The sequence below is a fragment of the Macrobrachium nipponense genome, chromosome 11 (genome assembly GCF_015104395.2).
Source record: "Macrobrachium nipponense isolate FS-2020 chromosome 11, ASM1510439v2, whole genome shotgun sequence".
NCBI lineage: Eukaryota > Metazoa > Arthropoda > Malacostraca > Decapoda > Palaemonidae > Macrobrachium > Macrobrachium nipponense.
The window spans coordinates 9,698,029-9,717,338 of record NC_061087.1 but is presented as its reverse complement, the minus strand read 5'-3'; the positions used below and the strand labels follow the sequence as shown (position 1 = coordinate 9,717,338).

General features: G+C 49.6%; 1 protein-coding gene across 2 annotated transcripts in view; it reads left to right on the top strand.

Moving 5' to 3' along the window:
• LOC135219951 (WD repeat-containing protein 3-like) overlaps nt 1-19,310 on the top strand; it is a 271,400-nt gene that overhangs the window by 5,950 nt on the left and 246,140 nt on the right. The window lies entirely within an intron of this gene.

Below are 19,310 nucleotides of genomic sequence, written 5' to 3'. Positions count from 1 at the left end.
TTTTCAAAGTTAATATTGATTTTTATGCTTGTTATTCATACTGTAATTAACTGTAGGAAATTCTCTCTCTCTCTCTCTCTCTCTCTCTCTCTCTCTCTCTCTCTCTCTCGGAGTCCAGTCACTCGGCAAAGAAAAGTCATCTTCACTCCCGCAATTGGAAGAAAAGTTTGTTTGTTCCGATACGTAATACAAACCCTCGGTCCTTTAACAATAGAATGGGAAGTAGCTAGCGGCAGCTGGAACGGTCGTAAGCTTCGAACAAGGGGAGAACGGTAGTTAACTGCTTGTCCGATCGTCGCGCGCCGCGCGACTGGGAGGTAAACAAATCACTTTTGCTTTCGGCCGTGTGTGGGAAGGACGCGTTCGCCATCGCTCTGCCCGCTTTGTCATTTGCTTCAACTTTGAGTATTTGTTTCTCTTTCTGTATATCAGGAGTGATTGTAAGTACTTTTCTCAATTCTATTATTCTTGCAATGAGTGAATTGGAAGAAATGGAAATATCCCCAACCGCGCCCTCCAGTCGCCCGTAGAGTGTGTCCCCCCGGGCTGGAGGGGCGTAAATGTGGAGGGTTCAGGTCATTCGTTGAGGTGGACCCCCACGAGGTTTGTACTCGTTGTCGGGGGCGAGAGTGCTCCCGCAACGAACCATGTGTGGTTTGTATGAATTGGTCCGAGGCGCAGTGGGTGCTGTACGAGGGCAGGAAGAGACTTAGGCCGGCCAAGAAGTCATCGGAAAGTCCAGTGACTCCTTTGGTGACGGACACTTCGTCCTCTTTCCTGCCTCCCGGCCAGCCCCCACGTTTCGCGCCTTCCCCTGCGGGGGGGGTAGCGGAGTCCTTTTCCTCTCTCGATCCGTCGAGTGTGGAGGAGGGCGCCCGCTACCCGGACGTACAGCTGTACTCGGGATCTTCCCGTCCGCTCTGGGGGGGGTGTTTCGCCCCCCAGGCGCGGGGAAGCCCCTCCAATTAACCCGACGACGTTGCTTCCGCAGGTGTGCCAATCAGCGGAAGGACGACTTGGGACAGGTGTGGGAGTCGCTGGGACTGCAGGGAGTGCCCAGCATCCAGGGGTTGCTTCAGCGGTTGGCGGGGTCGGCGGTGGTCACTCATGGTGCGGTGACCACCACTACTACCACATTAACGACACCAGCGTATGAGATGCCACCACATCTGGTATATACGGCACCCATATAATGTCGGTGACACACGGTGGCAGTACAAAAACCCATTGCCGCCGTTCCAAAGAGGACGATGCCACCACCCCACCTGGATTTTTTCCTTTGCCGACCCCGGACTTCCGCTGCCCTAAGAGTACCCCCCTGGACCTGCCGCCAGTGCCACGGATGACGGTGACTGTCGACAGGACGCCTGGCTCTCCCGTGGTACCGGCCGTGCCTGCCGTACCTGTTGCCGTTCCAGCTACTCTTTCACCTTTTCAGATAGGCCTGCACATTCCATTTCAGATGTTCCTGCCGTTCCTGCTGTTCCCGGACCTGTTCCTGTTGTTCCTGCTGCTGGTGTTGCTGTAACAGTCTCAGGTCTTTCCGGACAGGTGCAGTCGGGCCCTGTTGCTTCGGCAACTGCCCGGCTCCCTCCTGGATGGAAGACCTGACGTCTGTCCTGCGGAGCCTGGCGAAGAAGAAGAGGAAGAGGAAGAAGGTGTCGTCGTCGTCTTCATCGTCTTCTTCGTCGTCTGCTGCCTCTCCTTCCCCTTCGACTTCTAAGGCTAAACAGCCGAAGAAGAAGAAGGCTGCCTCCTCCCCCCCTAAGAAGACTCCTTCGGGATCTTCTAAGGGCCACCCGGCTCGCTCAGGCGAGTTGGGGAGCTCTTCTGCTGGTCCCCCCCTCCTGCCTGTTCCTTCGGGTACAGGGCCCGTCGCTTCTTCTGCAAAGAAGAAGTCGACGGGGACCAGAGGTGCATCAGCCTCGGCTGGTGCGTCCTCACCTGGTTGCTAGCGGTTTCTGCCGCTAAACCAGGTTCCCGTCTCTGGCCGTCGTTCTCGTTCGCGAGAAGCACCGAGTGGACGCTCTTCCAAAGAGGACCGTCCAGCCAAAGTTTTGACGTCCGAGCTCGCTCGCCGTCAAGACAGCGGCGCGGAGCAGAAGACTGGGCGAGAGTCGTGCACACGACTCTCGCCAGGCCAGTGGACGCTCTCGCAGCGACCAACTGGCTGCTCGGGCTGACGTGACGGTCGCTGACCGGCCACGGGTTGAGGCGAGGAAGGAGTCCCCACGGCCGCCGGTACCAGCCACGGCTGGTACAGCGGTTTGACGCGCCGAGAGAACGCTGGACCGGTCTCGACGCGAAAGGGAGCCTAGCAGGTTCATCCCGTCCGCCGCTCCCGATGGGAGGGACGGGCGGAGACGGTGACCAGCGGCAGCTCGCCTGACGCTAGAGATCGGTCTCGACGTTCTCAGCCGAGCCAATCGCCCCAGGCGAGCGGCGACGCTAGGCCTACTGCTCGACCGTCACGCGGGTTGACGATCAGCAGCAGCCCTCCACGCACGCTGGTCCTGCCAGCGAGCGAGGGGGAGCGTCAGGTCTGCCTCCTCTTCCCGTACCTTCAACCTCCTCGGGCTATACCGGGAGGAGCGAGGTACCAAGGAGCGATCACGAGAGGTGCGCCGCTCGTGACCCGGCTATGAACCGCCGTTCACCGGCTCCAGGCACGGTCTTAGGACCAGACAGGACGTTACGCGCAAGTAGTTGGAGGCGACCGTCAGGGGTCTGTCGCTGTTCCATCCTTCTGAAGGAGGAGTATCGAGGGATATGCTCTTGCTGGAGGGACTGGACGGTCCTACTCCACAAGACGCGTGACGCCCGAGATACAGAGGAACTTCGCAGAGGTCCATTTAAGCCTGGAATGCCGGTCCTGCATAATGACCTCGCGGAAGGATCGCCGCTACCACCAGCAGAGCACCCACGTCCCGGCTCGAGTCATTTTGGGGTCCCAAGAGGGAGCCCAAAATGACGATGGGGTTGCCACGATCAGAGCTTGCGGACTCAGTCCCCTGGATCAGGTGGAGAATCTCGTCTCAGGACGGGAGGACTCGCTAAAATCCGGACGGGTCCTCTAAGCCGCTCCTCCTCCTCTACAGCGGCAGAGGCGATTCTACGTGCCATCGGAAGACCCGATACTGCCGAAACAGGTTAACCCGGAGTTAGCGAGGCTGACTCCAGGTGTGTCCCTGCAGCAGCTCCTGTCGGAGAACCTATGGTTCTCGCAGCAGGAGGCACTTGCCCTGGAATCTACCGCTATGGCAGCATTCCAGGCAGTTTCTGGTTGGATTTGTGGTCCCTCACAATATCCAAAGTAGCGCCGGCAGGTCCGGGAGTTCTGCTCTCGAAGACGACGCTTCTTTAGGAGACTGTGCCAGTCTGGAGGAAGAGCAATCTCTTACCTCGCCCATCAGACTGCTAACCTGTGGGCCAACTTGGTTCTTCGACGTAGGGACGCAGTCCTTACCCGCGATGACCAACCAAGGGGGCTGGGCGTGAGGCGGCACTCGGGCTACGAAATGGACCTCTTAGGAGTTCCCCAGCTCTCTTTCCTGGAGAGATGGTGGACGCTGCGGTGGAACGGCGGCGCACTGACGAGAGTGACCGCTTAGTCCACCAGGCAGTCTCGAAGGTTTCTGGGCAATCTCGAGTAACTGCGGCCAAACCAAAGAGCTTGGCTAGCGCTTCCACGGCGGCGAAGACGGTTTTTGGCACCGTCCCAAACCAAACCCCGTGTGAAGACTCCAGTTGTTTCGACTTCTGCGAGAGGAGGCCGCAACCAGCCCTCCTCCCAGCCCTCCTTTCCCCGAGGATGGTGCTGGAAAGAAGTCGAAACGAGGAGGGAAACGCTAGGGACGGCGTTCCCCCTCACCTGCTGCCGGAAGTGGGGGGGTGCCTGGCGAGCCATTGGGCGACTTGGCAGCGCTACGGCGCCGAGAACTGGATAGTAGACGTCCTTCGGGAGGGATATCTACTACCCTTCGAGTCTCGGCCCCCCCACCCCCCCTCATCTCCAAACCGGTCCATCTACAGACCTATGTCCGGGGATCAGCAAAGGACAACGCTCTTCGACAGGAGATCAAGACCATGCTGGCGAAACGAGCTGTAGAAATCGTGGAGGACCAGTCACCGGGCTTTTACAGCCGCCTCTTCCTAGTGGAGAAGGCATCGGGGGGCTGGCGCCCGGTGATAGACCTCTCTCCCATGAACCGCTTCGTTCGCGGACGACGCGGTTCACGATGGAGTCGGCACGCTCAGTGCTCGACTCGATCAGGGGGAACGATTTCATGCTTTCAGTGGACCTGAAGGACGCGTATTTTCAAATACCCATCCATCAGTCCTCCAGAAAGTACCTCCGCTTCATCTTCGACGGGACGGTGTACCAATTCAGGGCACTGTGTTTCGTCTCTCAACCGCCCCACAGGTGTTCACGCGAGTGTTCACTCTGGTGTCGGCTTGGGCCCATTCGAACGGGATACGTCTTCTGAGGTATCTCGACGATTGGCTGGGTCCTGGCGAGCTCCCGCTCGCAGTTTGCTACAGGACAGAGATCGACTCCTCAAGTTTTGTCGCGATCTTGGGGATCGTGATAAACTACGAGAAGTCCGATCTCGAACCCAAGCAGAAGGATGAACGTACCCTTGGGTAATGCTGATTGAGTACGGTTAGCATGGGCGAAGTCTTTCCCGCAGACTTGCGTATCAGCAAATTCAGGGATGGCAGCCGGCCGGTTCCTGTCGCGGCAAGGAAACAGGCAGCACAGCAATGGCAAGTCGTGATCGGCCATCTGTCGTCACTCGAGAAGTTAGTCCCTCACGGGCGTCTTCACCTACGGTCTCTCCAGTGGAGGCTAAGGGAGAGTTGGTCCCAGGCCAGGGATCCTCCTTACTTTCCCGTGGCTATCACGGACAAGGTGAGGCAGGACCTAGCCTGGTGGCTCGACGACAAGAACCTCTTAAGAGGAGTGCCTATACGCACTCCCCCCCCGGAGATGCTTCTGTTCTCAGACGCATCGACCGAGGGATGGGGCGCACACCTGGAGGAGTTGCTGACTGCAGGTGTGTTTGGGAACCATCACGAAAAGCACCTTCACATCAATGTCCTGGAACTCAAGGCGGACGTTCAACGCTCTCCAAGAGTTTCGGGACCGCTTGGTGGGACACTCAGTGGTGTTGATGTGCGACAACACCACAGTAGTGGCATATGTCAACAAGCAGGGGGGGCTAGTGTCTCTTCCGCTCCATCAGTTTGACAGTGCAGGTGCACGAGTGGGCCACGGCTCACTCGATAGAGCTGTCAGCACGCTACATTCCAGGCAAAGAGGAATGTAGTAGCAGACAAGCTCAGCCGTCGGGATCAGGTGATAAGGACCGAATGGTCTCTACACCAAGATGTGGCGGAAAGGCTCTTCAACCTGTGGGGGCGACCGGGTCGTAGACCTGTTCGCCACCCGGCACAACAGAAAACTTCAGTTTGTTCATGCCACTTACCTGACAGATATATATATAGCTGTATTTTCTGACGTCCGACAGAAATTTCAAAACTCGCGGCACACGCAGTGGGCGGCCAGGTGGTAGTACCCATTCCGCCGCTGGGAGGCGGATATCAGGAACCATTCCCATTTTCTATTCATATTTTTTCTGTCGCCGGTCGGTAAACATCTGTTTACAGACCACTGCTCAGGATTTTTTGGAATTTGACTCGTTTCTAAGTATCTGATTGATTTTTGTTGGTATTGAATTGGATTGTTGATTGGCATGCGCGATAGTGGGGACCGTTTTTTGATTTTGGATTGACTTTTCTCTAATAGATATGTCTGGATCAAGTGGTGTGAGTTTCAGAGTGTGTGTGAGTGCTGATTGTAAGGTGAGGCTACCGAAAGCATCGGTAGACCCACACAGTATGTATGAGTGTAGGGGGCTTCATTGTTTGATTGATCATCGGTGCAAGGAATGTGAGAGATTGACTGATGATGAATGGAGAGCATATGAGTCCTATCGCCTTAAATTGGAGCGCGATAGGATCAGGAGGTCTTCCTCAAGGAGTTCTTTCCAAAGGTAAGACTAACGTTTCTCCTGCACTAACACCTGTAGTGTTTACAACCCCTAAACCTGTGTTGCCTTCGGGCTCTGGATTTCCTGGTTGTCCCGGGCAGGAGCGGATGCTCTCTCTATGATTTTGGAGTCCCTTCGCATCTGGAGACCAAAGTGAAAGCCTTGGAAACTGGCTCGGTGCAAGTGTGTGATCGTGCCCCCAGTGTTGTGGAGGGGGCGTCAGATCGGCCCCATAATGCTTCTAGGCCTAGACCTCTATCAGACTCCCAAGACCCAGGGAGGAGGTATGTCGAAAGCCGCAAGAGGGTTACGGGGGCTTCCCACCGATCTGGCGTCCCTTCGGCAGACCATGTAGCAAAGACCCAGGCTGCCAAGGGACACCGTGCACGAGCACGCGTCTTGAAGGATTGCTTTTCGTCCTCCGAAGCGTCCTCCCCGCGCAAGGGGTGGAGCGCTCGGAGAGACTCTCGTCCGTTAAAGAGGACGTTTCTTGCGGAGGACGCTTCACGTCCTCTTTCGCCGCTTTCGTCGGAAGACGCTTATGATGTCTTTCCTCCTCAGAAGAGAGGTAGGATCTCCTCCGATGAGGACGCTAGGTTGCGCGCACAGGCGCGTACACCTGAGAAACAGGTAGCTGTTCCTTTGAGAAGGAAGGAGGCGTCCCCTCGCCCCTCGTCTTCTCACAGGACCAGTCCTGCTTGTCCTCTTTCTTCTTCTTCATCCAACACAAGAACATTCTTTTGTCCCTTCAGGACCAGCTATCCTCGCTTATGGCTCAGAGGACTTTTTTCCTTTTGGCCCAGCAGCAGTCGAGCCTAAGCGGAGGAAGGACCTTAGACTGCCTGTAAAGAGGGACTAAGCAGTCTCCGTTGCCTTCGCCTCCTGCGTCTCGTTCGCCGATCGCTTCTCCTTCAGCGATTCGCCGATCTCGTTCGTCTTATAGAAGGACGTTACGACAGGACGTTTTTGAAGACGCTTTGTGCAAGGACGCTCGGCAGGACGTTCGGCAAGATGCTTGTCGGGACGCTCGCGCTAGGCAGGACGTTCGTCAGGACGCTCGGCAGGACGTTCGTCAGGACGCTTGGCAGACGCTAGGCAGGACGTTCGTCAGGACGCTCGGCAGGACGTTCGTCAGGACGTCTTGGCAGGACGCTAGGCAGGACGTTCGTCAGGACGCTCGCCAGGACGCTACACAGGACGATCGGCAGGCCGCTCTCCAGGACGCTAGACAGGACGCTTGGCAGGAAGTTCGCCAGGACGTCCAGGCCTCCTTTCAAGACGCTTTCGGGGATTCTGAACAAGAATTCTTACCCCCAGACACTTTGTTACGCGCTCAGGCACGTATGCCAGCGAAGAGAGGTAAAGACGCTTCTCGGGTAGGTGGGACTGCCGCGGAAGACGCTCGTCCGCCTCAGGACGCTCTTCCATCAGCGAGCAGTAAGCGTCAGAAAGAAGACAGCAGTGATAAGGCTGCAGCTTGCAAGGAGAGGGGTCCTTTGATCTTGCTAAGAACCGCCAATAGGACGCCTTCGCCTGACAGACGTTCTCCTCTTCCTTTGAGAGAAGAAGGAGAACTGGGTAGTTCGGCTGAATCGGGTGAAGATGAACCTGCTACAGCCCCTTCTACCTCGGATTACAAAGTCCTAGTCAGACTCTTGCGTTCTTCTTTTGAGGACAAATTTCAGCCCGCAGCTCCCAAGTCTCCTCCTTCACAGTTTTCTTCATCGAAAACGGGGAAAATCCCGGAGTTCGTAGAGATGAAGACTTCTCTATCGACGAAACGTGCTTTCAAGAAGCTCCAGGACTGGATGATAAGAAGGAGAGACCAAGGCAAGACGACCTTCGCCTTGCCTCCTACTAGACTTAGTGGTAAAGGAGGCATTTGGTATAAGACCAAGGACGAAGTGGGAGTTCGTATCCCTTCGTCGGCTCAAGGAGATTTCTCCAGCCTTGTAGACTTACAGAGGAGGTCACTTTACCCTCTGCCAAGGTAACTTGGACCGCGTCGGAGCAGACCATCATCTGAAAGGTCTGCTTAGGACGCTGGAAGTCTTCAACTTCCTTGATTGGTGTTTGGGAGTTCTGGATTTACAAGCGAGAAGCCCAGAATCTCTTAGTCTGGGGGAGCTGTCCAGCGTGTTAGCATGTATGGACAAAGCCGTCAGGGATGGTTCGGAAGAGCTAGTATCTCACTTTGGGACAGCTTTGTTAAAAAAGAGAGCTTTGCTGTGCAAACTTCACAGCTCGGTCAGTGACGCCAGCTCAGAAAGCGGACTTGTTGTTTTCGCCTCTTTCGAACCATCTCTTCCCCAGACTTTGGTAAAGGACCTGACGAACAGCCTACAAGAGAAGGCTACTCAGGATCTTTTGGCCCAGTCTACAAGACGGTCGGCCGGACCTTCAACATCTTCGGCTGCAGTTCGGTCCACCGAAGAAAGTAAAGCCCTTTCGTGGGGCTCTCCCCCCTCGAGAGCAGCTCCTCGAGGGAGAGGGTTTTTCACGAGAAGAGCTTCTTTTAAACCAAAGCCTTCCAAGTGAAAAGCATGTCCTTCAGACACCAGTCGGAGCCAGACTGAAGTATTTTGCGGGAGCGTGGAGAGAGAGAGACACGGACTCTTGGTCCCTCAAGATCGTGGAGCAGGGGTACAAGATCCCCTTTTTAGATCTTCCTCCTCTTTCTACGACTCCCAGAGACCTTTCTCCATCCTACCAAGGAGAAAAGAAGAAAGTCTTGTTCGATCTCCTTCAACAGATGATCGACAAAAGAGCGGTGGAACAAGTCGCGGACCTGCGGTCGCCAGGTTTCTACAACAGAATCTTCCTAGTACCAAAGCAGTCGTCAGGTTGGCGTCCAGTTCTAGATGTAAGCAGGCTCAATCTTTTCGTGGAAAAGATAAAATTCACGATGGAGACGCCTTCTTTGTTCTGGGAGCCTTGAGACCGGGCGACTGGATGGTATCCTTCCGGACTTGCAGGACGCGTACTTCCACATCCCGATCCACCCCTCTGTTTCAAGAAAATATCTAAGAAATTTTTTGTTCCCCCCTTGAAAAACAACAAAGTTTGGCAGTTCAGAGCGATGTGCTTCGGACTGACCACGGCTCCGATGGTGTTCACAGTAGTGATGAAGAACGTAGCGAGATGGCTACACTCTTCGGGAATAAGAGTTTCCCTATACCTCGACGACTGGCTGATCAGGGCGTCGTCGAGAGAGAAGTGTCTGAAGGACTTGCAGTTCACTTTAGCCTTAGCGAAGTCCCTGGGACTTCTGGTCAACCTCGAAAGTCGCATCTGACCCCAACACAGTCCATCGTGTATCTGGGGATTCAGATGGATTCAGTGGCTTTTCGAGCGTTTCCGTCCCAGGAACGTCAGCAGCTAGGCTTAGGAAAGATCTCAGCCTTTCTAAGGAAGGAGACTTGCTCGGCGAGGGAATGGATGAGTCTGCTGGGGACCATTTCCTCGCTGGAAAGGTTGTTTCCTTGGGAAGACTGCACATCAGGCCTCTCCAATTCTTCTTGGCAGACGAGTGGAAGGCAAAAGACGATCTCGATGCAGTATTGAGGATATCGATTTCGATCAAGAACCACCTAAGATGGTGGTTGGACCCTCAGAAGCTGCGAGAGGGTGTGTCCCTAAGTCTTTTTTGAGCCCCGACCTAGTGTTGTTTTCAGACGCTTCCATCACAGGATGGGGAGCAACACTAGGGGGGAAGGAAGTGTCAGGCTCCTGGAGAGGGGAACAGGTAGCCTGGCATATAAATGTAAAAGAACTGGCAGCAGTATTTCTGTCCCTGCAGTTCTTCGAGAAGAGTTGAAGAACAAGGTTGTTCAGATAAACTCGGACAATACCACAGCACTCGCTTATTTAAAAAACCAGGGAGGTACACACTCCAGGGCGTTGTACTCCCTAGCGAGAGAGATTCTGCTGTGGGCAAAACAAAAAGGAAAGAGGTAACGATCCTGACGAGATTCATTGCAGGTGTGCAAAACGTCAGGGCAGACCTTCTCAGTCGTCGGGACCAAGTCCTTCCGACGGAATGGACCTTGCACGAGGACGTTTGTCGAGACCTATGGGACGCTGTGGGGACGTCCACTGGTCGACTTATTCGCAACGTCAAGGAACAAGAGACTTCCTCTTTACTGCTCCCCGGTCCTGGATCCAGAGGCAATCGCGGTGGACGCGTTGCTGTGGAATTGGACGGGCCTGGACCTTTATGCCTTCCCACCATTCAAAGATTCTGGGGGAAGTCAGAGGAAGTTTGCGGCCTCGGAAGGGACAAGGCTAACCCTGATCGCTCGATGTGGCCAGCAAGAGAATGGTTCACAGAGGTCATGTCTTTCCTTGTAGACTTTCCAAGGACATTGCCCTGGAGGAAGATCTACTCAAACAGCCGCACTTCGAAAGGTTTCACAAAAACCTCTCCGCTCTGAGTCTGACTGCGTTCAGACTATCGAAAAGTTGGCCAGAGCGAGAGGTTTTTCGAAGGCAGCTGCGAGAGCAATCGCACATGCGAGACGTGCTTCCACAAGAGCTGTTTACCAGTCGAAGTGGGCTTCCTTCAGGGCATGGTGTAAAAAGGAAGGAGTTTCCCTCTTCCTCGACCTCTGTGAACCAGATAGCTGATTTTCTGCTATTTCTCAGAAATGTGCAGAAATTAGCGGTCCCTCCCTACCATCAAGGGATATAAAAGCATGTTGTCAGCGGTTTTTAGGCACAGAGGCCTAGACCTGTCTGACAACAAGGATATTCATGACCTTTTGAAGTCTTTCGAGACCTCGAAGGTTCCGCAAATGAGACCACCTTCATGGAATCTGGATGTAGTCCTGAAATCCTTATGTCAAACACTTTCGAACCGCTTCAGACAGCGTCTCTTCGGAATCTGACAAGGAAGGCTCTTTTCCTACTTCTCTTGCGACGGCTAAGAGAGTTAGTGAAATTCAAGCGTTTTGCAAGTTAATGGGCTTCAAAGGGGACAATGCTGTCTGCTCATTGAACCCATCTTTCTTGGCGAAGAATGAAAATCCTTCGAACCCTTGGCCGAGACTTTTGAATCAAAGGTTATGTCAAGTCTGGTGGGCCAAGAACACGAGAGAGTCCTTTGACCCGGTTTAAGGGCTCATCAAGTTCTACGTGCAGAGAACTAAAGAGGTTAGAGGTCCCTCAGGTAACCTCTGGTGCTCTGTGAAGAGGCCAGAGTTACCTTTATCAAAGAATGCAGTGGCTTCTTTCTAAGGGACAGGGGGCATTCGGGAGGCTCATTCATTCTTTCCAGAAGACTGATTTGAGCCTCTTCCGAGTAAAAGCGCACGAAGTACGAGCCGTCGCTACCTCTCTTGCCTTCCAAAAGAACATGTCAATCAAGGACATCCTCGATTGTACCTTTTGGAGGAGCAACTCCGTCTTCGCCTCACATTACCTAAGGGATGTGAGAACGATCTATGACGATTGCAATGCACTGGGGCCATACGTTTCTGCGGACACAGTATTGGGTCCGGAAGTAGCTCTTTCCCTATTCCTTAGTTTAGGTTAAGTTAGGTTTGGTTGTGTTTTTAGGTTGTGGTGAGTCTTATGTGAAGATCTCCCATCCGTTAGCTAGTTTTAAGGGGTTTGTGTATAGTTGGTCAGGTGGTGGTCAGTTGCTTCGTTGCCCTCATTTGTATGGCCTCGATGATCTTGTCACGCTGAGGTCTCGCACCCGTTGACAGATCATCCAGAGCGCACCAGCACTACAGGTCTCCACCTGGCTGGCAACTCTGTAATTAAGCAAAAGCAGCCTTACGTGACAGTAATCACTAGTCTACTTTGCAAACAGGTAAGGAACCAAGATGTATATCATCTACTTAATGTTAGTTTCCCAAAAATCCTATTCTGTCTGTTCCCACCATCCGAAGGTGTGATTCAGCTATATATATATCTGTCAGGTAAGTGGCATGAACAAAATGTTATTGTTATTATACAATTAAGTTTGTTCATACTTACCTGGCAGATATATATAATTAAAGTGCCCCGCCCTCCTCCCCTCAGGAGACAGAGGCATTAATAAAAAATATTAAATAGAAAATGGGAATGGTTCCTGATATCCGCCTCCAGCGGCGGGAAGGGAATGGGTACTACCACCTGGCCGCCCACTGCGTGTGCCGCGAGTTTTTGAAATTTCTGTCGGACGTCAGAAATACAGCTATATATATATCTGCCAGGTAAGTATGAACAACTTAATTGTATAATAACAATAACATGTTTTCTTTTCAGCTGTGCCGGACCCATGGGCAGCTGCAGAGGACGCTCTCCAACACCCCTGGGACAACCTCTTCGCGTACGCCTTTCCTCCCTTCTGTCTGATTCGGAAAGTGATCAGTCGAGCGCTGGTCACTCCCAATCTCAGAATGATCCTGGTGGCTCCCAAACGACCTCAAGCCGTTTGGTATCCGGACCTGCTGGCTCTTCTTGCGGACGCACCGAGAGAACTACCCACCTGGCACAACCTCCTAGCCCAGCCACACGTAGAACGGTACCACCACGCAGTCCAGTCCCTCAATCAAATTCACGGCTGGCTGTTATCCACCATCTCTTGCGAACGAGAGGCTTCTCTCGTAGCGCAGCAACAGAGATGGCTGGACGACAGTCAGACAGTCCTCTGCAGCTGTGTACCAGGGGAAGTGGGCCGTCTTCTTGTGGTTGGTGTCGTAGACAGGTCTGTCTCCTCTCAGAGCCACTCTTCAGCAGGTAGCGGATTTCCTCGTGTTTCTTCGCCGAGAGAAGCTCCTCTCAGTACCCACAGTTAAGGGATATAGAGCAGCCCTGGCTCTCGTCCTAAAACGAGAGGGACTGACATCTCGAATTCGTTCGAGATATCCTTGCTAATGAGGAGCTTCGAAAGGTCTTGCCCACCCAGGGAACTCAGGCCCCCTGCGTGGGAGTGACTCTCGTACTTAGGAGTTTGACTCGAAGACCCTTCGAGCCACTCCGAGAGTCGTCAGACAGGGATCTGACCCTCAAGACCCTCTTCTTGCTGGCCCTGGCATCGGCGAAGAGAGTAGGGGAACTACATGGCCTTTCTTATGATGTTAAACATACCAGAGGCTGGGGATCTGTGACGCTCGATTTGTCCCGAAACTTCGTAGCTAAGACCCAGAATCCGTCGATCCCTGACGACAGGTTCGAGTCTTTCACGATCCCCTCCCTCCTGGACTTCACCGATAACGATGCGGATGAGATGCTGCTTTGTCCTGTGAGCGGAGCTTACGGCGCTATCTGAAGAGAACTCGACATCTCAGGCCTGAGTGTCGACGCTCTTCGTTAGCACTGGGGTCACCAGAAAGAAGTCTCCAAGAACACGCTTTCTTTCTGGCTGCGTGAGGTGATCAGGAGAGCGTACGAAGCTGATGGTAGCGACGACATCCGTACGCTCCGTCCGAGAGCCACACGAAGTCAGAGGTATCGGACCCTCCTTAGCGTTCCGTAAGAACTTCTCCGTGGCGCAGGTCCTGAAGGCAGGTGTCTGGGCCAACCAGACCACCTTCACGTCCTTCTACCTTCGGGATATTGCCCACAAGTCCTTGGATACTTTTCCTTGGGACCTGTGGTGGCTGCTCAACACGTTGTGTAAGCTTACCCAGCACCCGAGCAGCAGAACAGCATCGAGTTCCTGGTATGACTGGGAGAATGAATGCGTGAATGAGAGAGTGACTGGCTTCTCTTCACCATCTTTCTACCTCTACCTGTGGGCAGAGGGATACGGTCGTTACCTTGCTGGGAAGGAGTCAGATGCAGGTAAGCTATCAACAGAGCTCCATCCTATCTCTTTAACTAGAGATAGGAGTAAATATCCACCACTTTCTCAAGGGGGAGAAGTGGATGCCAACATGAGACAACCCATTACTTTACATTTGCTCATGTAAAGGAAAAAGTTCTTACAATGCTGGTACGAGGAGATACGCTTGCCTCTCTCTTATGTACTCAGGCCCAGAGGTCTGACCATTGATCCTGCGGTGCACACCCCGATCAATCGGACAGAGGCTTGGATCCCTCCCTCGCTCTTACGACCAGGGAGGCATTCCAGGGATGGACGAACACCAGTCTGTTCATCAAAAAGACTCAGATTCCTCCCACCAAGAAGTGAGTCTTCCTATTGTTAAAGGACCGAGGGTTTGTATTAAGTATCGGAACAAATGACAATTGTCGAAAATTGCATTTTTCCTAACTATACAAACCTGAGGTCCTTAACATAAAGTCCCTCCTCATGCCACCCCTCACTCTGCGTATTTTGCATGGGCCAAAAGCAAAAGTGATTTGTTTACCTCCCAGACGATCGGACAAGCAGTTAACTACGTTCTCCCCTTGTTCGAAGCTTACGACCCGTTCCAGCTGCCGCTAGCTACTTCCCATTCTATTGTTAAAGGACCTCAGGTTTGTATAGTTAGGAAAAATGCCATTTTCGACAAATTGTCATATCATCACTGGAGGATTCAGAACTAGAGCTCTCATCATCAAATAGGTTATCAATATCATACTCCCTATCTAGTATTTGATTGATCTCACCTGAAGAAATATGCCTCCTCTTTGGGACATTCATTGTGAAAGACGCGAAATCCAATTTGTCTCGATAAACCCCGAAGCGCATTGAAAGAAAACCAACAGGGACAGGCAGTTTTCTAGCATAGCACCACCAGGAAAGAGTTGCCAGGCTGGAAATAAGTTTCCCATGTGCTGAGAGTGTTACCAAATGATGTTCCTACACTTTCTATACGAGTAAACGTATTATTAAGGGCTGACGGCTTGACAAGCACAGTTAAAGTCTTGAACGTTAATATCCCGTTGAAGGCGCTACCGAGTAGATCGCGGTAAACGTATTATTACGTGGGTGACGCTTAAACAGGGTTGTTATAAACTGTTTCCATGAATTCTAGTTGTCATAGTAATGCAATAATGATAAAATTGCTTTAATATTTATGTATATATACTTCCAATACATAGCCTAATTTCACCAATTTCAACGTTTTGTGTGTAGTCTTATACCCAGTTTGGAGGTCAACACATACCGAATGGCAACAGAGAGAGAGAGAGACGAGAGAGAGAGAGAGAGAGAAAGGAAGGCGGAGGAACGAAGAAGAAAAGGGATGGCGGTGGAGGGGGGGGGGGTGGGTGGGTTGGGAGAGGGTAGGTGGGAGCTTTATACGCGTGTTCGTATCCATTTCTGCATAATGGAGTTTTTGTCTCTTGGTACAAGGACAAGTGTCGTTATTCTTTACGATTAGTGATTCACGATACCCTTATAAACTTAAGGCACTGGGTGTAATGCACTATAGCAAAATCTCGTTCTGTTAAGAGTGTTCGTTACAGAAATAGGTTATTCGCCCAAAAAAACGTGCTTGCACTGTCTCTGAAACCCATAGTAGACATGCTGCTTAGTTGTCAATCAAGTTTTTATAACCAAGTATTTTTTACAAGCTAGCTATTGAATAAATTTGTATTTTTCTCAGTCAAAACATATGCCCCTCAATGCTAACTTTCCTCTTTTAACGCTTCTGGTCATTGCAAATTCGGCCCATAATTTCTTATGGTGCGAAAACAGACAGAGGCCATGGACCGAAAACGATTGCGTCACACTACGGCGATAATCCAGCAGTAAACAAACATCTTCATATAATCCAAAAAGTAAATAATAAAGATATATATGCGCATTACGATTATAACAATTACATGTATAGCTGATAACAATCTGCATGAATAACTGGTAAACTGTTCTGCAATGACAGTTGAGTATAGCAATTATTTACAATAGGTACGAAAGTCAAGAGTCGTGACGTCATAATACAGAACTTGAAAGAACGTTCTAATTCAGAAAATAATTACTTAAATTTGAGTCAGAGTCGAGTTACTTTTTCAATAACGAATATTTCAAATTAATCATCATAAATAAAATGTAAAATAGTGATGTTTACTACTTATTTTTTAAAAATTAGCAAAGAGCACGCTTCTCGTCATCTTCTACCCCAACAGCTGTTTACGCCTGGCTGTTGTTGATGAGAAATCGTGTTTCGATTGTTGTGATAAAAGTGCTCCAGCGTCTGTGGGTACAAGTGGTGTGCGGATTTATCACAGGAAATGGTTAGTTTATTGACACAAGCTACTCCGTAAACATCGAGATGGCGTCAATCTTCTAAATACCTCGAGTTGTAAGTAAAAATGTTTGAACGTGTTTTGGTGAGATTTGCACTACGTTTGAGGACGTTTTCAGTACCCTCTGTTTAAATCTTAAAATTTGGCCTTAATTTCTAACTTTGGAGAAAATACTTACTTCGAAAGGAGAGTAGAGGTCTTTAGCTCCGTTTCTCACCACAATAAGTCGCGACTGATGCCCATCTCGGGTGTCAGGACGCGTTATAATGTACTTTTTCGTAGGGTGGCTTGCATGAGGTAGGTGGCCTGCTTGGCCTGCTGTGATGATCTACCCTAAAAATGTTTCGAAGATTGACGCCATCTCGATGTTTATGGAGTCGCTTGTGTCAACAAACTTTCCATTTCCTGTGATAAATCCGCACACCACTGTACCCACAGACGCTGGAGCACTTTTATCACAAACAATCGAAACACGATTTCTCACCAACAACAAGCCAGGAGTAAACAGCTGTTTTGGTAGAAGATGACGAGAAGCGTGCTCTTAGCTAATTTTTAATAAGTAGTAAAACATCAATAGTTTTACATATTTATGATGATTAATTTGAAAATACTATTCGTTATTGAAAAAGTAACTCGACTCTGACTCAAATTTAAGTAATTATTTTTCTGAATTAGAACGTTCTTTTAAGTTCTGTATTATGACGTCACGACATCTTGACTTCGTACCTATTGTAAATAATTGCTATACTCAACTGTCATTGCAGAACAGTTTACCAGTTATTTCATGCAGATTGTTATCAGCTATACATGTAATTGTTATAATCGTAATGCGCATATATATCTTTATTATTTACTTTTTGGATATATGAAGATGTTTTACTGCTGGATTATCGCCGTAGTGACGCAATCGTTTTTCGGTCCATGGGCCTCTGTCTGTTTTCGCACCATAAGAAATTATGGGGCCGAATTTGCAATGACCAGAAAGTCGTTAAAAGAGGAAAGTTAGCATTGAGGGGCATATGTTTTGACTGAGAAAAATACATATTTATTCAATAGCTAGCTTGTAAAAAATACTTGGTTATAAAAAACTTGATTGACAACTAAGCAGCATGTCTACTATGGGTTCAGAGACAGTGCAAGCACGTTTTTGGGCAATACCTATTTCTGTAACGACACTCGTAACAGAACGAGATTTTGCTATAGTGCATTACACCCCCAGTGCCGTAATTTATAAGGGTATCGTGAATCACTAATCGTAAAGAATAACGACACTTGTCCTTGTACCAAGAGACAAAAACTCCATTATGCAGAAATGGATACGAACGTGTTATAAAGCTCCACCTACCCTCTCCCACCCCCCACCCCTCCACCGCATCCCTTTTCTTCTTCGTTCCTCCGCCTTCCTTTCTCTCTCTCTCTCTCTCTCTCTCTCTCTCTCTCTGTTGCCATTCGGTATGTGTTTGACCCTCCAAACTGGGTATAAGACTACACACAAAACGTTGAAATTGGTGAAATTAGGCTATGTATTGGAAGTATATATACATAAATATTAAAGCAATTTTATCATTATTGCATTACTATGACAACTAGAATTCATGGAAACAGTTTATAATAATGGAACGGCGTATGTGTGAAGCCTCCACTAATGTGGCAACGATGATTTTGCCATTCTTAGCATGCAAACATTAAAGCATGCAAACATTAAAGGTTACATTTATTTCTGGCATACGATTATTAAAGAAATTCAAAACAAAATACTAATAAAGACTTAAATCAATGAAAAAGTGCTAGCAAAAACAAAAAAGCAAAAAAAAAAAAAAAAACGTAGTCGTTCCTCTGCACTTTAAAGTATTCGTTCCTCTATGGTTTTCGGCAGCCAGATGTACAGAAAACGTTAGAAACATTTGATTTTATCTACTTTAGAAATATCTGTAATTTTCGGGGTAATTTGTTGCAAAAAAGGGATAATATACATGAATTAAATCAAAATTTTTAAATAACAAAGTAAATTTAAACTAAATAACGAGTAAAGTAAACAGTTTAGGGAATAAAACTTTGCAGTTTCGTCGTCTGTCGTCGTCTGCTGTTCGAAATTGTGTTTTATGGCAGCGCGCGCTTAGAAACCAGGAACAGCAACGGGTTTAAAGTGCAATGTGGAGTGAACTGAGAACCAAAATGTATACTAACAATCAAATAAGCACTGTGGAGTTTCAGTTGTGATGGCAGTAAGGATAAAAAACCGCCGATTACAAGGTAAGAATGAATTCAGTTCCAACCATAACCCCAGGGAATAACAAGTTTCATACTTTCACTAATATAGGCAACAAAATGTTGTTTTATTGTGCTGATTACAACTGCAATCTTGAGTAAGATCAATAAAGTTAAACATATATACGCTAACATTGTTCAAATGAGTGCTGGGAAGGCTGGGGAAGATGGTGGCTGTCATGATGAGAACCGTCCATGCAAAACGTAGCCGCCATATTGGATTTCAAAACTGCCTTGAAAACATATTTTACGAAGAGCTCACATGCTTATTTTAGTTCGTATGGGGCTTTCATATATCACAATATGTTGACGAAACTTCAGTCTTTTAAATGGTATGCTTAGAGTTGCAATTGTATTCATGTTTCACCAATTAAATATCGAGTGAATAAGACCCGTCCACCGTGATGAGGGTTGGCCTGTCGTGATGTTCTACCCTACTAGCTAGGTAGTTTACTTGGGGTGAGTGTATTGAATTGAATACTACCTTAGCTAGCTAGAATCCCAGGCACTTACCCATGTGGCTGATAGCGTAGAAACGGTAGGCTAATTGACAGTAGCCTAGGCTAAATGGTTCAAGGTGTAGGTAAATAGTACTAGCTAGGTACCTAGGCTAGGTAAGGTAGTACTACCTATTTAGTAGGTAGATAGGTAAAACATCACAGCAGGCCAAACAGGCCACCTACATTCAACGCTTGCCACCCTCCGAAAAATTACATTATAACGCGTCCTGACACCGGAGATGGACATCAGTCCTGGTTTTCTGGAATGTACCAAAAAAGTATCAAAGTTAAGTCATGTATGTATGTTTAGTAAGTTACATACAGTAACCATACGTACAGTGGTTTATAACATGTATGTACATAATCC